Source organism: Pungitius pungitius, chromosome 20 (genome assembly GCF_949316345.1).
Source record: "Pungitius pungitius chromosome 20, fPunPun2.1, whole genome shotgun sequence".
In the NCBI taxonomy this organism is placed as follows: Eukaryota; Metazoa; Chordata; class Actinopteri; order Perciformes; family Gasterosteidae; genus Pungitius; species Pungitius pungitius.
Window position 1 is genome coordinate 15,848,178 of NC_084919.1, and position 11,113 is coordinate 15,859,290.

An 11,113-nucleotide genomic window follows, 5' to 3' on the forward strand; every position below is an offset into this window, starting at 1 on the left:
ACAACATATTATGGCAATAAACGTTTCCTGATTCCTGATTATGTCCACAGCACTGTAAGAATACACAGGCTGCAGGAGAAAGCTGAAATGGTTCCCTCTGAGAGCGATGTATTGTGGTATAGGGTGGCACCACTTAGTTAATACCAGGTCAAAGGGAGGTCATGAAATAGTTTTAGAAGTGAAAAACGCTATTCTCAGTTTTCTTCAAATATTTGTATGAATGTTTAGATACTTTACATGACCTTTTTTTTGTTAAAGTGGACTCCAAACCTAAAGGATCTCCTAATTGCCTAAAGATGTTTTCTAAAGGGCATTACAAGCTAACTGCACGCTTAGTCAATTCAGTCTCCACATGTCAGCTTTTCTAGAAACTAATGCCACCAAGTTCAATTGTGGCTTGAACGCTGAATATAATGGCAGCCTCTCCATATATCAGTGGTTCATGAAAGGGCATTTAGAAATGTTGTTAGCTGTCTTCCTGTTTCCTACTCGATAGACGCCATCAAAGGAACTCAAATGTGCTTGTAGCGACGGCCAATGCTCCACACGGGCAAACAACTGTTGCGCCATTGTTCACTTGCCATTTCCAGCATCAAAAAAGGACAATCAGTTGAGGTCGTACAAGGCCAAAACCAAGAAGGAAAGTGATTTGAGGCACAGAGGTTGAACATCTGGTAGTTGAACCAGTAATACTTTTCATGCAAAAGGCAGAAGTATGGAAGTAAATCTGTGCCATCGGGGGTTGAAATAAAAAGTTTATTGAATTTCTAGCACTGAATATTTATGCATTGAAATTATGTACCTGAATGTTTTTCAACATTAAAACACCGCAAAAAATTCAACCTAAAAAAAAAAAAAGTTGAAATATTCGAAATGGAGGCTACAATATTCAACCCAAAAAAATTCAACCTTGGCACACCAACATCCGGAGGTTACAATATTCAACCCAAAAAAATTCAACCTTGGCACACCAACATCCGGGACACTAAGGAAGAGCAATCGATTCTAGATTCAAGATCAGGAGCGTGCGTCAAGCAAAAGGAGCGAGCACCCAAAACACCTTTGGCTTCGGATTGTATCCATGTCCAATAATAACGGGGCTTTCCATACAGAAGTCTCCTAATAACCAAATGATACCTGTATTTTTTTTAATAATATCTGTGTAACAGAGGATCCCGAGGGAGTGACACGCGGACACCAGGCAGCTCAGTTCAATGTTCCTTTATTTCTGTATTTTGTTGTTTCTTGTCGGGGCAACGCCGTCGCTCTCGCTCCACCCGCGCTCGCTCCTGCGTTCCGACCTCTGTGTGCCGGGTTCCGCCCCCACTCCAGACCTGCTCACTGATTTTAAGCACAGGGGGACAATCAGTTAAATGCCTCCCAGCTGCGCTCATTACCTGCCGGCACCGTTCCCTGCACCCCTCCCCCCAGCTCTCCCTCCCCTGCAGCTGAGCTAATCACACCCCACCACCACAATCTGTATTAAATTGAGCACATCAATGTCTCAATGTCTATTAGTATGATTGTGTGTGTGTGAGTCTCATGTGAACACAATGCCCTTGCTGCAACGCTGAAAAATTATAGTCCATTATAACAGAGGTAGATGAAATCCAGCGTTCTGATTGGTTGAGAGTGAGCCACGGGGTGTGCATTATTCACATTCATAAATCCACATATCACATTGACCTGAGCATTCCATATCACTGCACAGTCAAAGTAACACGTTCGATTTTGCGCGGCCGTTAGCTTTTAGCTCGGTGGAGATCGCCGAAAACCCCCCGGAAATGCCACAAATGATCATTTTGAGGGAGTACTTTATCTTCAATAATGTAACTGTTACATTATTGGACGATAAAGTAGAGTCTGTCTTATTGTGTGAACATTGTGTAATCAAATATGTCTTTAAGTGAAATAATTAAAAAATAGTTCTTTTAATAGCTAAATAAGGGTTTTGATGCCTTCCAGTCAGGCTTTCGACAGCACCACAGCACAGTTTTCAACGAGATCCACTTAAACAACAGCAGACTTTCAGTCTAAGTATTGCTTGACCTCAGGGCAACATTTGACACGGTCGACCATGACATACTACTGGATAGACTAAGTCAGATTCTGACACAGCATTTTACTGGTTTGAATCTTTACTTGAAAGACCAAGTTCCGGTCCACTGCCCGATGGTTGGGGACATCTGACGTAAAGAATATATCAAGGATTAATTCAATTCATTTTATTTTATTTTGTATTGCCCAAAATCGCAAATTTGCCTCAGAGGGCTTTACAGTCTGTACACAAGCAACATCCTCTGTCCTGAATCCCTCACATCGGCACAGGAAAAAAAACCCAAAAGATGAAAAACCCTTCTCATGTTCTTTGCTGTTTGTATATCTCCTTGCTTTATGTTTGGATGTTTTTATTGGTTTTCAGGAAGCACTTTGAATTGCCTTGTTATTAAAGTGTGCAATTCAAATAAAATGCCCTTTCTTTGGTATATACTAAGATTTGTGAGAATGTGTAGTATGCTCTCAGATGATTGAGAGGAATTTAAGTCTGCAAAGTAGCCAAATTAACTAATACTAGTAGTACAGTTCTGAGGGTGTAGTGCATCAAAAGCTCTCATATCATGTGAGAGGAGCATAAGACCTTGATCCTAAAAGGCCACATAAATAGTAGTTTTCCTGTGATTTGACCAAAGACATAATCATAGTTTTCCCTTTTTTTCAATAAAGAAGTTCCCAGTCAGTACAGAGTTACGCATAACAGCTTCCATTCTCCCTCAAGTATAATTTTAGATGATTTCCACCACAGAAATGTATATACAAACAGGGCTTTGTTTGTACAATATACTGTATAATAATGCTTGTTTTTTCAGAGAATACATTACTCGTTACTAGACTAAACTTTCAGACAAACGAGTAGTAGGGCGAACCAACCGTAACAGCGCTACTAGCATGCATATGTACAAAGAAGGTTGTCATGCACATCTGAAAAGTTTCGGCCTCTCCATCCTCTGTGTGGCAACCTTTGGATCCTAAAACACAGTGCACTAGTGCATTGTAATAGGTTTCCAAACGTACCTGTAACATGTATCGTCTCACCTGTTGAGTGGTGCAGACCGTTCACTCTTAATAAAAGAGGCCCTTATTTCATCAGATATCACTGGTCTTGGTCATCGTCTTGGTCTTCCTCCTTGTCCTCCACACTCACCTTCGTACCGCTGCTCTTTCCCCACCAACCTGTCCTCTGTGATCCATATCTACAACAAAATCAGTTCCAAGCTTTCCCCCTTTACTGCAACATGGTAATGTAGATGATAATGTAAAGCAGGACACCTGGGTTGGCTTTGAGCAGCTTGAAATGCCTATTATTGGATTTTTGTAAGGTTTACAGGTACTCAAACCCAAAAGCACAACTCGGAGACAAATCCAATCAGAAGTTATTTACTTGATCAGACAGGGAATTCGTGACAGAACCTCCCCCTCTAGGGACGGCTCTTGACGTCCCACAGGGCTGGTCCGGATTGGCGGAAGTCCGTAATTAGGGAGGGATCAAGAATGTTGCGGGCGGGAACCCATTCCCGCTCCTGAGGACACTAGCCCTCCCAGTCCACCAGATATTGTAACCCCCTAACCAGTCGCCTGAGATTGGAGCAGACGTTGGACCGTGTAGACTGGTCCCCCATCGATGAGCCAGGGGGTTGGAGGTGGGGCTGAAGCAGGCTCTCCTTGACAGGTTTGATCCTGGAAACGTGGAAGGTGGGATGAATCTTCATGGCCGATGGCAGTTTGAGATGGACAGCCGAAGGGTTAATGACGTGAGATATGGGAAATGGAAACAAAGCGCAGAGCCATTTTTGTAGCCTCCACCGTGAGTGGAAGATCTTGTGCCGACAGCCAGACACGTTGTCCCGGGGCATAAGGGGGTGCAGGAATACGGCGTCTGTTGGCAGACGGTCGGAGGAGCGCAACAGTGTGGAGCGGGCCTGTTTCCAAGTGTGTCGGCACCTCTGGACCAATGTCTGCACTGAGGGGACACTGGACTCTCGTTCTTGCTCTGGGAACAGTGGTGGTTGCCGTGGCTCCTATCAGTCTACAAAACACTGACCAAAGGCGAGAGGTGAATTGTGGTCCCCGGTAAGAGACCACGTCAGTGGGCAGACCATGGAGTCGGAAAACATTTTGCAACAAGACTTTAGCAGTCTCCTTGGCGGTGGGTAGCTTAGGTAGTGGATTTAGCATAGCAGACTTAGAAAGTCAATCTATGACCGTGAGGATGACTGTTACCATCAGAGGGGGGCAGGCCGGTTACGAAATCTAAGGCGATGTGGGACCAAGGGCGACTAGGAATAGGAAGAGAATGCAGAAGTCCAGATGGGGTTTGGCGTGTGTTCTTCTGCTGGGAGCAGACCATGCAAGCACCAACAAACTCTTTGGCATCCTCCTCCATGGTCGTCCACCAAAAGCGTTGTCTGAGCATTGCTAATGTGCGTCGGATCCCGGGATGGCAAGCCAGGCGGAACGCGTGACCACACTGGAGAACCTGCGGACGAAGGTTGGCCGCAACAAACAACCGGTTAACCGGACAAGCGCTGGGAGCAGGATGTTCAGCAATGGAGCGTTTAACCCTGTCCTCCACCTCCCAGGTTACCACATCAATGATACCTTCCGGAGGAAGGATACCTTCTGGATAAGAGAGAGAGCTCTCGTGCTGGAATAACTGGGACGAGGCATCGGGCTTGATGTTCTTGGAACCTGGTCTGTAGGATAGTACAAATTCAAACCGATTAGCCCACCGAAGAGCCCACCTTGCTTGACGGGAGGTCAGTCGTTTAGCTGAACGGATGTATTCTAGATTTTTGTGATCCGTCCGGACCACAAATGGCTGCTCCGCCCCTTTCAACCAGTGTCTCCACTCCTCCAATGCCTGTTTGACTGCCAACAACTCCCGGTTTCCAATGTCGTAATTCCTCTCTGATGGGGACAGCTTGCGGGAGAAGAAAGCACAGGGGTGAACCTTTTGGTCCCACACCAGTGTCTGAGGCGTCCACCTCCACGATAAAGTGCCGGATCTGGGAATATGAGAATGGAAGAAGAGGTAAAACGTGATTTTAACTCACTGAAGGCCTCCGCTGCAGCAGCGGTCCACCGGAAGGGCACAAGTTGGGAGGTGAGAGCGGTGAGGGGGGCAGCCACGGAACTGTAGTTGCGTATAAACCTCTGGTAGAAATTGGCAAAGCCAAGAACGCGTTGAAGTTCTAGTTGTGTAGCAGGTGGAGGCCAGTCTGCGACTGCTCAGGTCTTAGTCGAATCCATCTGGATACTACCGGCCTTAATGACAAAGCCCAGGAATGATATTGCTGTGGTGTGAAACTCCGACTTCTCCGCTTTCACAAAAAGGTGGTTGTTCAACAGCCTTTGGAGGACTTGGCGTACGTGCACCACATGCTCCTGCAGAGATTTTGAAAAAACAAGAACATCATCCAGGTACACAAAAACACTGACATTGAGCAAATCCCGGAGAAAATCATTGACCAACCCTTGAAACACTGCAACCGCATTTGTGAGAGCAAATGGCATCACTAAGTACTCGTAATGTAGGAGCGTTAAAGGCAGTCTTCCACTCATCTCCTTCTCTGATTCTTACCAAATGGTAAGCATTACGGAGATCGAGCTTGGAAAATATGGTAGCACCTTGTAGCAGCTCAAATGTGGAGGGGATGAGTGGAAGAGGTACCTGTTCTTGACAGTAATGTTGTCGAGTCCCCTGTAATCGATGCAGGGGCGCAGGGCGAAGAGGGCCTAATGAGACCGGCAGCCAGAGAGTCATTGATGTATTTCTCCATGGCTTTAGTCCTTGGATCAGACAGTGAAAAAAGTCTACCTCTTGGGGGTATCAGGAAAATTTAGAAACACTGTAAAACTTGGCATAAACACAAGACAATCTGGCAGAGGGCAAATGCAAGGGCGGGGACTAAAATAGTGAGTTGCTAATGAGGGAATGGACTGCAGGTGGGAAGGGCATGAGGACCAGGTGAAAAGATCAGATGATTTTGTGTTTATTACGGGATCTGGAATGACAGTAGAGTTAATTGACAAGCAGACAAGCAGGAGAAAAATTATTAAGCTGGAGAATTCGGTACAATTTTCTGCTAAAAGTTTCTATATTTCAAAATAATTACTGCAGAAATGTTTGAAATTTGTGAATTGTATTTGAATTTGTTTTCATCAGTTTTGAAAGCATTGTGTTAGCATATGAAAAATATCCTGCAAATAGTTTTATACTATTGCTTTAGAATTGAGTCACTGTTCCTCTGTATGTGTGTTTCCAAGCTTCTATACAGAGATATTTATTCAACCAATAAACAGATACAAATATGAATAAAACATACTGTAATCATTTAGCATATCTCAATTAAAGTGCAGAACTTACTCATTCTCCTGAAGAATGTAGGTTCTGTCAATCTATATAATAATAAGCCGCGGTTATCAGTGGTGCTGTTGGGCAGGATGAGACATGAACACGGAGCATCCGTCTGTAAGAGCAGCTGTGTGTCGCTCCCTGGACACTAGCATGGGATACTAGAGGATGGATGTTAGTGAGTTCAACTCTCTTTGATGCATGCTGGAACCCTGCATTCCCCTCACAAGGTTCCCATGGTGAGAAGTTCCTATCATCCTTCAGTGACACATGCACAGAGTAAAAGGGATTAAATAATGTGGAAAGGCACACAGATGAGATGTTGCACAATGTTCCCTCATTCTGAAGGCAGATTGGCGGTGTGTGAGATGTTGCTTTTCCCTGTTTGTACGTCATCAGTCTCCCCACAGTTGACTCTTTTTTGTTTGGTTTCCTCCACAGCAGGATGTTTAGCTGTGTGTTGTACCTCTCTGCACGTGCTCGGATGTCGTAGGCAAGGGAGCAGAAACCACATGTGACTTCACCCGGGGTTTTGATGATGAAACACCCTCTGCTGACTGAAAATACAACTGCAGAATGCTGTAAAATAACTGCTTACTTTGATGTATTTTACTTATCTACAGAAGTACCCATGTGCTGAGTTAGCTACTTTTACATGTGTTTGAGCAGCACCTATGGGGTCAGATGAGTCTCAAAAACTTGAAAATGCACACAGAAAAACTCACAAATGTAAACAGAACAACTGACGAATATATTCGATTTACTAATGCACATGGAAGGATTTACAAATAGCACACATAAATACATTACCATTTATATTTATTTGATGATTTGTATGTATTTGTTTGTGGACCCCACTACATTCGTCAACATGCACCTATCTGTTCAGGGGTCGCCCCCAATTTCAACCAATCGCATGAGTGCAGTTTCCCCTCCCCTCCCCACGAGGCTTCCAGTATTACAGTACACAGTTTGCAGAGCCTAAGTGACGGGTCAAAAGGTCAGCAAACAACTGGCAGTGACACCATTGGTCCTGGCTCCGAATTGGTGGAAGGAGCTCTCTGATGACATCAAAACAGCAGAGAGCCTTTACATCTTCCACCGCAAACTACAGACACACCTCTTCAGACTACACCTCGACTAAACTAAACTAACCAATCGTAGCACCTAAACTGTACTTCTAATGGCTCTTATCTATAACAAGTAAATCAGCTTATTTGAAACACTTTCTCGTTTCTTGTTCTTGTTTGTATCCTTGTGGATGAAATGCACTAGTAAGTCGCTTTGGATAAAAGTGTCAGCTAAATGACATGGAATGGAATGTGACAGCGCTCCACTTCAAGTGCAACTGATTCAACTTTCAAGTTTTTTGGATGATTAACTATGTTTGAGGTGTGAACTATTTCTACGTCAAATATGTTGCATCAGGAATGTATTTTGCAGCATTTCAATACAAGCCTTAGCAGATCAAAACCCAGCTGATGAGAGACGAGAGGATGTGGACGGGTTTTTTCAGTCGTCTCGTGCTTCAGCGTCTGCCGACCATCTGGCCTCCTAGTCAGGGTGAAATACATGACTCACACAGCAGGTTCAGAATGAGGCAAGAAAAAACAAGAACATTTGCATTCCCATCCCCACGCACTTGTCTTCTTCCCACTCTCTTCTTCCACAACTTCAAGTTAATACGGCGACTGAGGTCATGTCTCTTCAACCTGGCAGAATGCTGGATTGTGATATTTTCCAGTTGAAACACCAACACCAGACTCTGGAGGGTCAGCCATTGAAATGTGATATTTGTGTTGTGATAAATGACCACTTCCTACAGTCTGTGGGTTGCCAATGCCAGAATGCAAGACACAAACATTTACATGTCTGACTGTTGGAAACAGGATGCAAACGGAGCGGATAATCTGCACAGAGCTTTGCTTCTCAGTGCCGCTGTTGCATTTGTATGTGTATATGTGATCTCTTGTATTTGACTCTCGTAGTAATGTGTGTTTGTGTGTGTGAAGTGAAAGCTGAATGTTGTGCGCACAATAAAACGTTTCGTTAAATATGTATACTGTATATAGATTTAAAAAAATGTGAAGAAGAACACATTCAGAATACGTAACACTGAATAATATTCAGACTAAAGGCTTTAGTGATTTGATAATCAAACTTCTGTAGCTATATTTTTCTTTTGGATACCACAAATTAGTTGCCTGGAACCCAGTGAAACATGTTTTATTTGCTTCATTGGCTCTGAAAGAAGCATCTGGTTTCTCATACTTTGGACATATTGCTAGACGCATCTTTGGAGCCAATTACAACCGTTCCTCTAAATGTTTGTACAACCCAAATGGCTGCAGCAGATATGAAGGTTTCCATCGAAGCCACTGCTTTTGGGATTTGGTCGAGCGATGTTCCGTTGCTCTAATTAGTTTCATGTTGTAACGCCATGAGAAGCTTACATGGCATGCTAGCGTTGAGTGGTGCAATAAATAAAAGATTATTAAAAAAAATTTTAATTGTATTTTACCTTTACTGGCCAACTTAGGTAATTCTCTTTATTAAACTATAAAGATTTTATTCATTATTATTTATCTATTTTGGCACTTTGCTTTATACCGTTCCCCGGTCTCGATTAGTTCTCTCCTTCCATCCGTGTGCTCTCCCCTCTCCTCTGCTCCTGCAGCTCTAAAGTCCTGTCTACATCAAGTCGCTGAAGCACACACTGCTGGGTGACTGGTGACGCCTTCTATTGAATTCAATTCATTTTATTTTGTATAGCCCAAAATCGCAAATGACAAATATGCCTCAGAGGGCTTTACAGTCTCTAGGAGGTGTAGTTTGCGCATCGGCGGCAATTTTGTGATATGGCTGGTGACCATTAAAGGGAATGTAGCACCCATCTACCACCTGGCCCCTTATGATGCTACAATGTCTATCGAGTTCTATCAACAAGCAGTTTGACGGTTCAAGGACTAATTTGCTTAAGTGTAGGGACGGCTAATGGATGAGATGCAGATAATTACATGTTACAGGGAAGTATATTGATTCAGAATCAAGTTTATTTTTACGATTGCTATCATCTTCTCCAACACAGATGACACAGAATTGTCTGGTCCTATTTAAAGTCTTAGATATTTATTTTTTTCAGTTGGTCATAGTTAGGGGTGATATTTTGTCTTATATACTGGTAGAGACAGGTCTTCCGCCCCCTGAAACAAACTTATGTAGCTTGATTCTGAAACACCATTAGCGAGAGCATTAGATGAATGCAAAGCTGAACACAATTTAGACTTCAATTGGTGTATTTACTTTTGGATTTAAGCCCCAGCGGTCAGACCCTTCTTATGGAAAAAACCTGTGGAGCCAACAGTAAGGAAGACTCTTATTTTACATTGTTTATTTTGTACACATGACATACATTGTAGTGTGTCCATCCCAGGAGAGGGATCCCTCCTGTTATGTTCTCCCTAATGTTTCTTCTCATTTTTCCCCATTGAAGGGTTTCATTTTTTTCCTGTGCCGATGTGAGGGTTTTGGGACAGAGAATCTTGCATGTGTACAAACTGTAAAGCCCTCTGAGGCAATATTTAGACTGTGATATTATACTTTAGCCCAATCTTTACCTTTTTCAACTGTATTAATTGCTGGATCAGTTTAACCCCCTGGACTAATCTTTCAAATGCATACTGTGTTCACAGGGTGCTGTTGGTGGAGGTTGAGGGAGGACGCAAATGCAGGACTTTCCAGGAAGTGCTCTTTAATTCCAAAACAGGGCAGAGGTACACAAACCACAGCATGTAACGTAGACAACGATGCAACGGAACAACAGGCACACAGGGCTTGAATACACTAGGGAGGTGCAGGTGATTGGACACTGGTGGCATGTCAGATATGACATGTCACTCAATCATGACAGGCAATCACAGGACAAGGCAGGAAGTGAAGCTAACCCAGGGACACAAGAGACATGAAACTACAAAATAAAACAGGAAGAACCAAACCGTGACAACTGTAGATCCTTTGGTCTGCTTTATGGTTGGGTTTTGGAAGAATGGGATTCAATGACTACAAGAAAGAGACACTGCTACAGTTTATCTTAAATCCCTGTCCAGTTCTGTTTGACATTGCAATGAACATGGTTCCCATGACTCTGTGTTGCACCCCACCATTGGTGTTAATTTGGAATGTCTAATAGTGATGAAAAGTGTGTGATTAAATTGCTTCACGTTCTATATATCTGATGTCCTATCTCATAGGTAGCTCCATTCTGAGGAACGTGAAGTTAGCGAAACCAGGGGGGCCGCCCGCCCGCGCCACTGCAGCCAGTCCCCACGCCGCGAAGGAGGACCAAGCATCTGGCCGCGGCATGGCCGCGGCGTGGCCCCTGCCGACGCCGCAATCACCAGCCCGTACCAGACAGACCAGGGCACCTCGTTCATGTCACGTACACTGCGGGAACTTTACGAATTACTGGGAGTTAAGTCTATTCGGACCAGCGTCTATCACCCCCAGACCGACGGGCTGGTGGTGCGGCTGAATAAAACCTTAAAGTCCATGATTCGTAAGTTCATTCACGACGATGAACGTCATTGGGATAAATGGCTTGATCCTCTGTTGTTTGCAGTACGGGAAGTGCCCCAGGCCTCCACGGGATTTTCTACCTTTGAGCTGCTGTTTGGCAGGAAACCACGGGGGGGTGCTCGACCT

General features: G+C 44.0%; 1 long non-coding RNA gene across 1 annotated transcript in view; it reads left to right on the top strand.

Moving 5' to 3' along the window:
- LOC119194896 (uncharacterized) overlaps positions 1-10,766 on the top strand; it is a 30,681-nt gene extending 19,915 nt beyond the window's left edge. Inside the window, exon 3 of the long non-coding RNA XR_005114181.2 lies at positions 10,663-10,766. This is a non-coding gene — a long non-coding RNA (uncharacterized LOC119194896). The remainder of the gene's footprint in view (positions 1-10,662) is intronic.
- Positions 10,767-11,113: the final 347 nt, after the last annotated feature.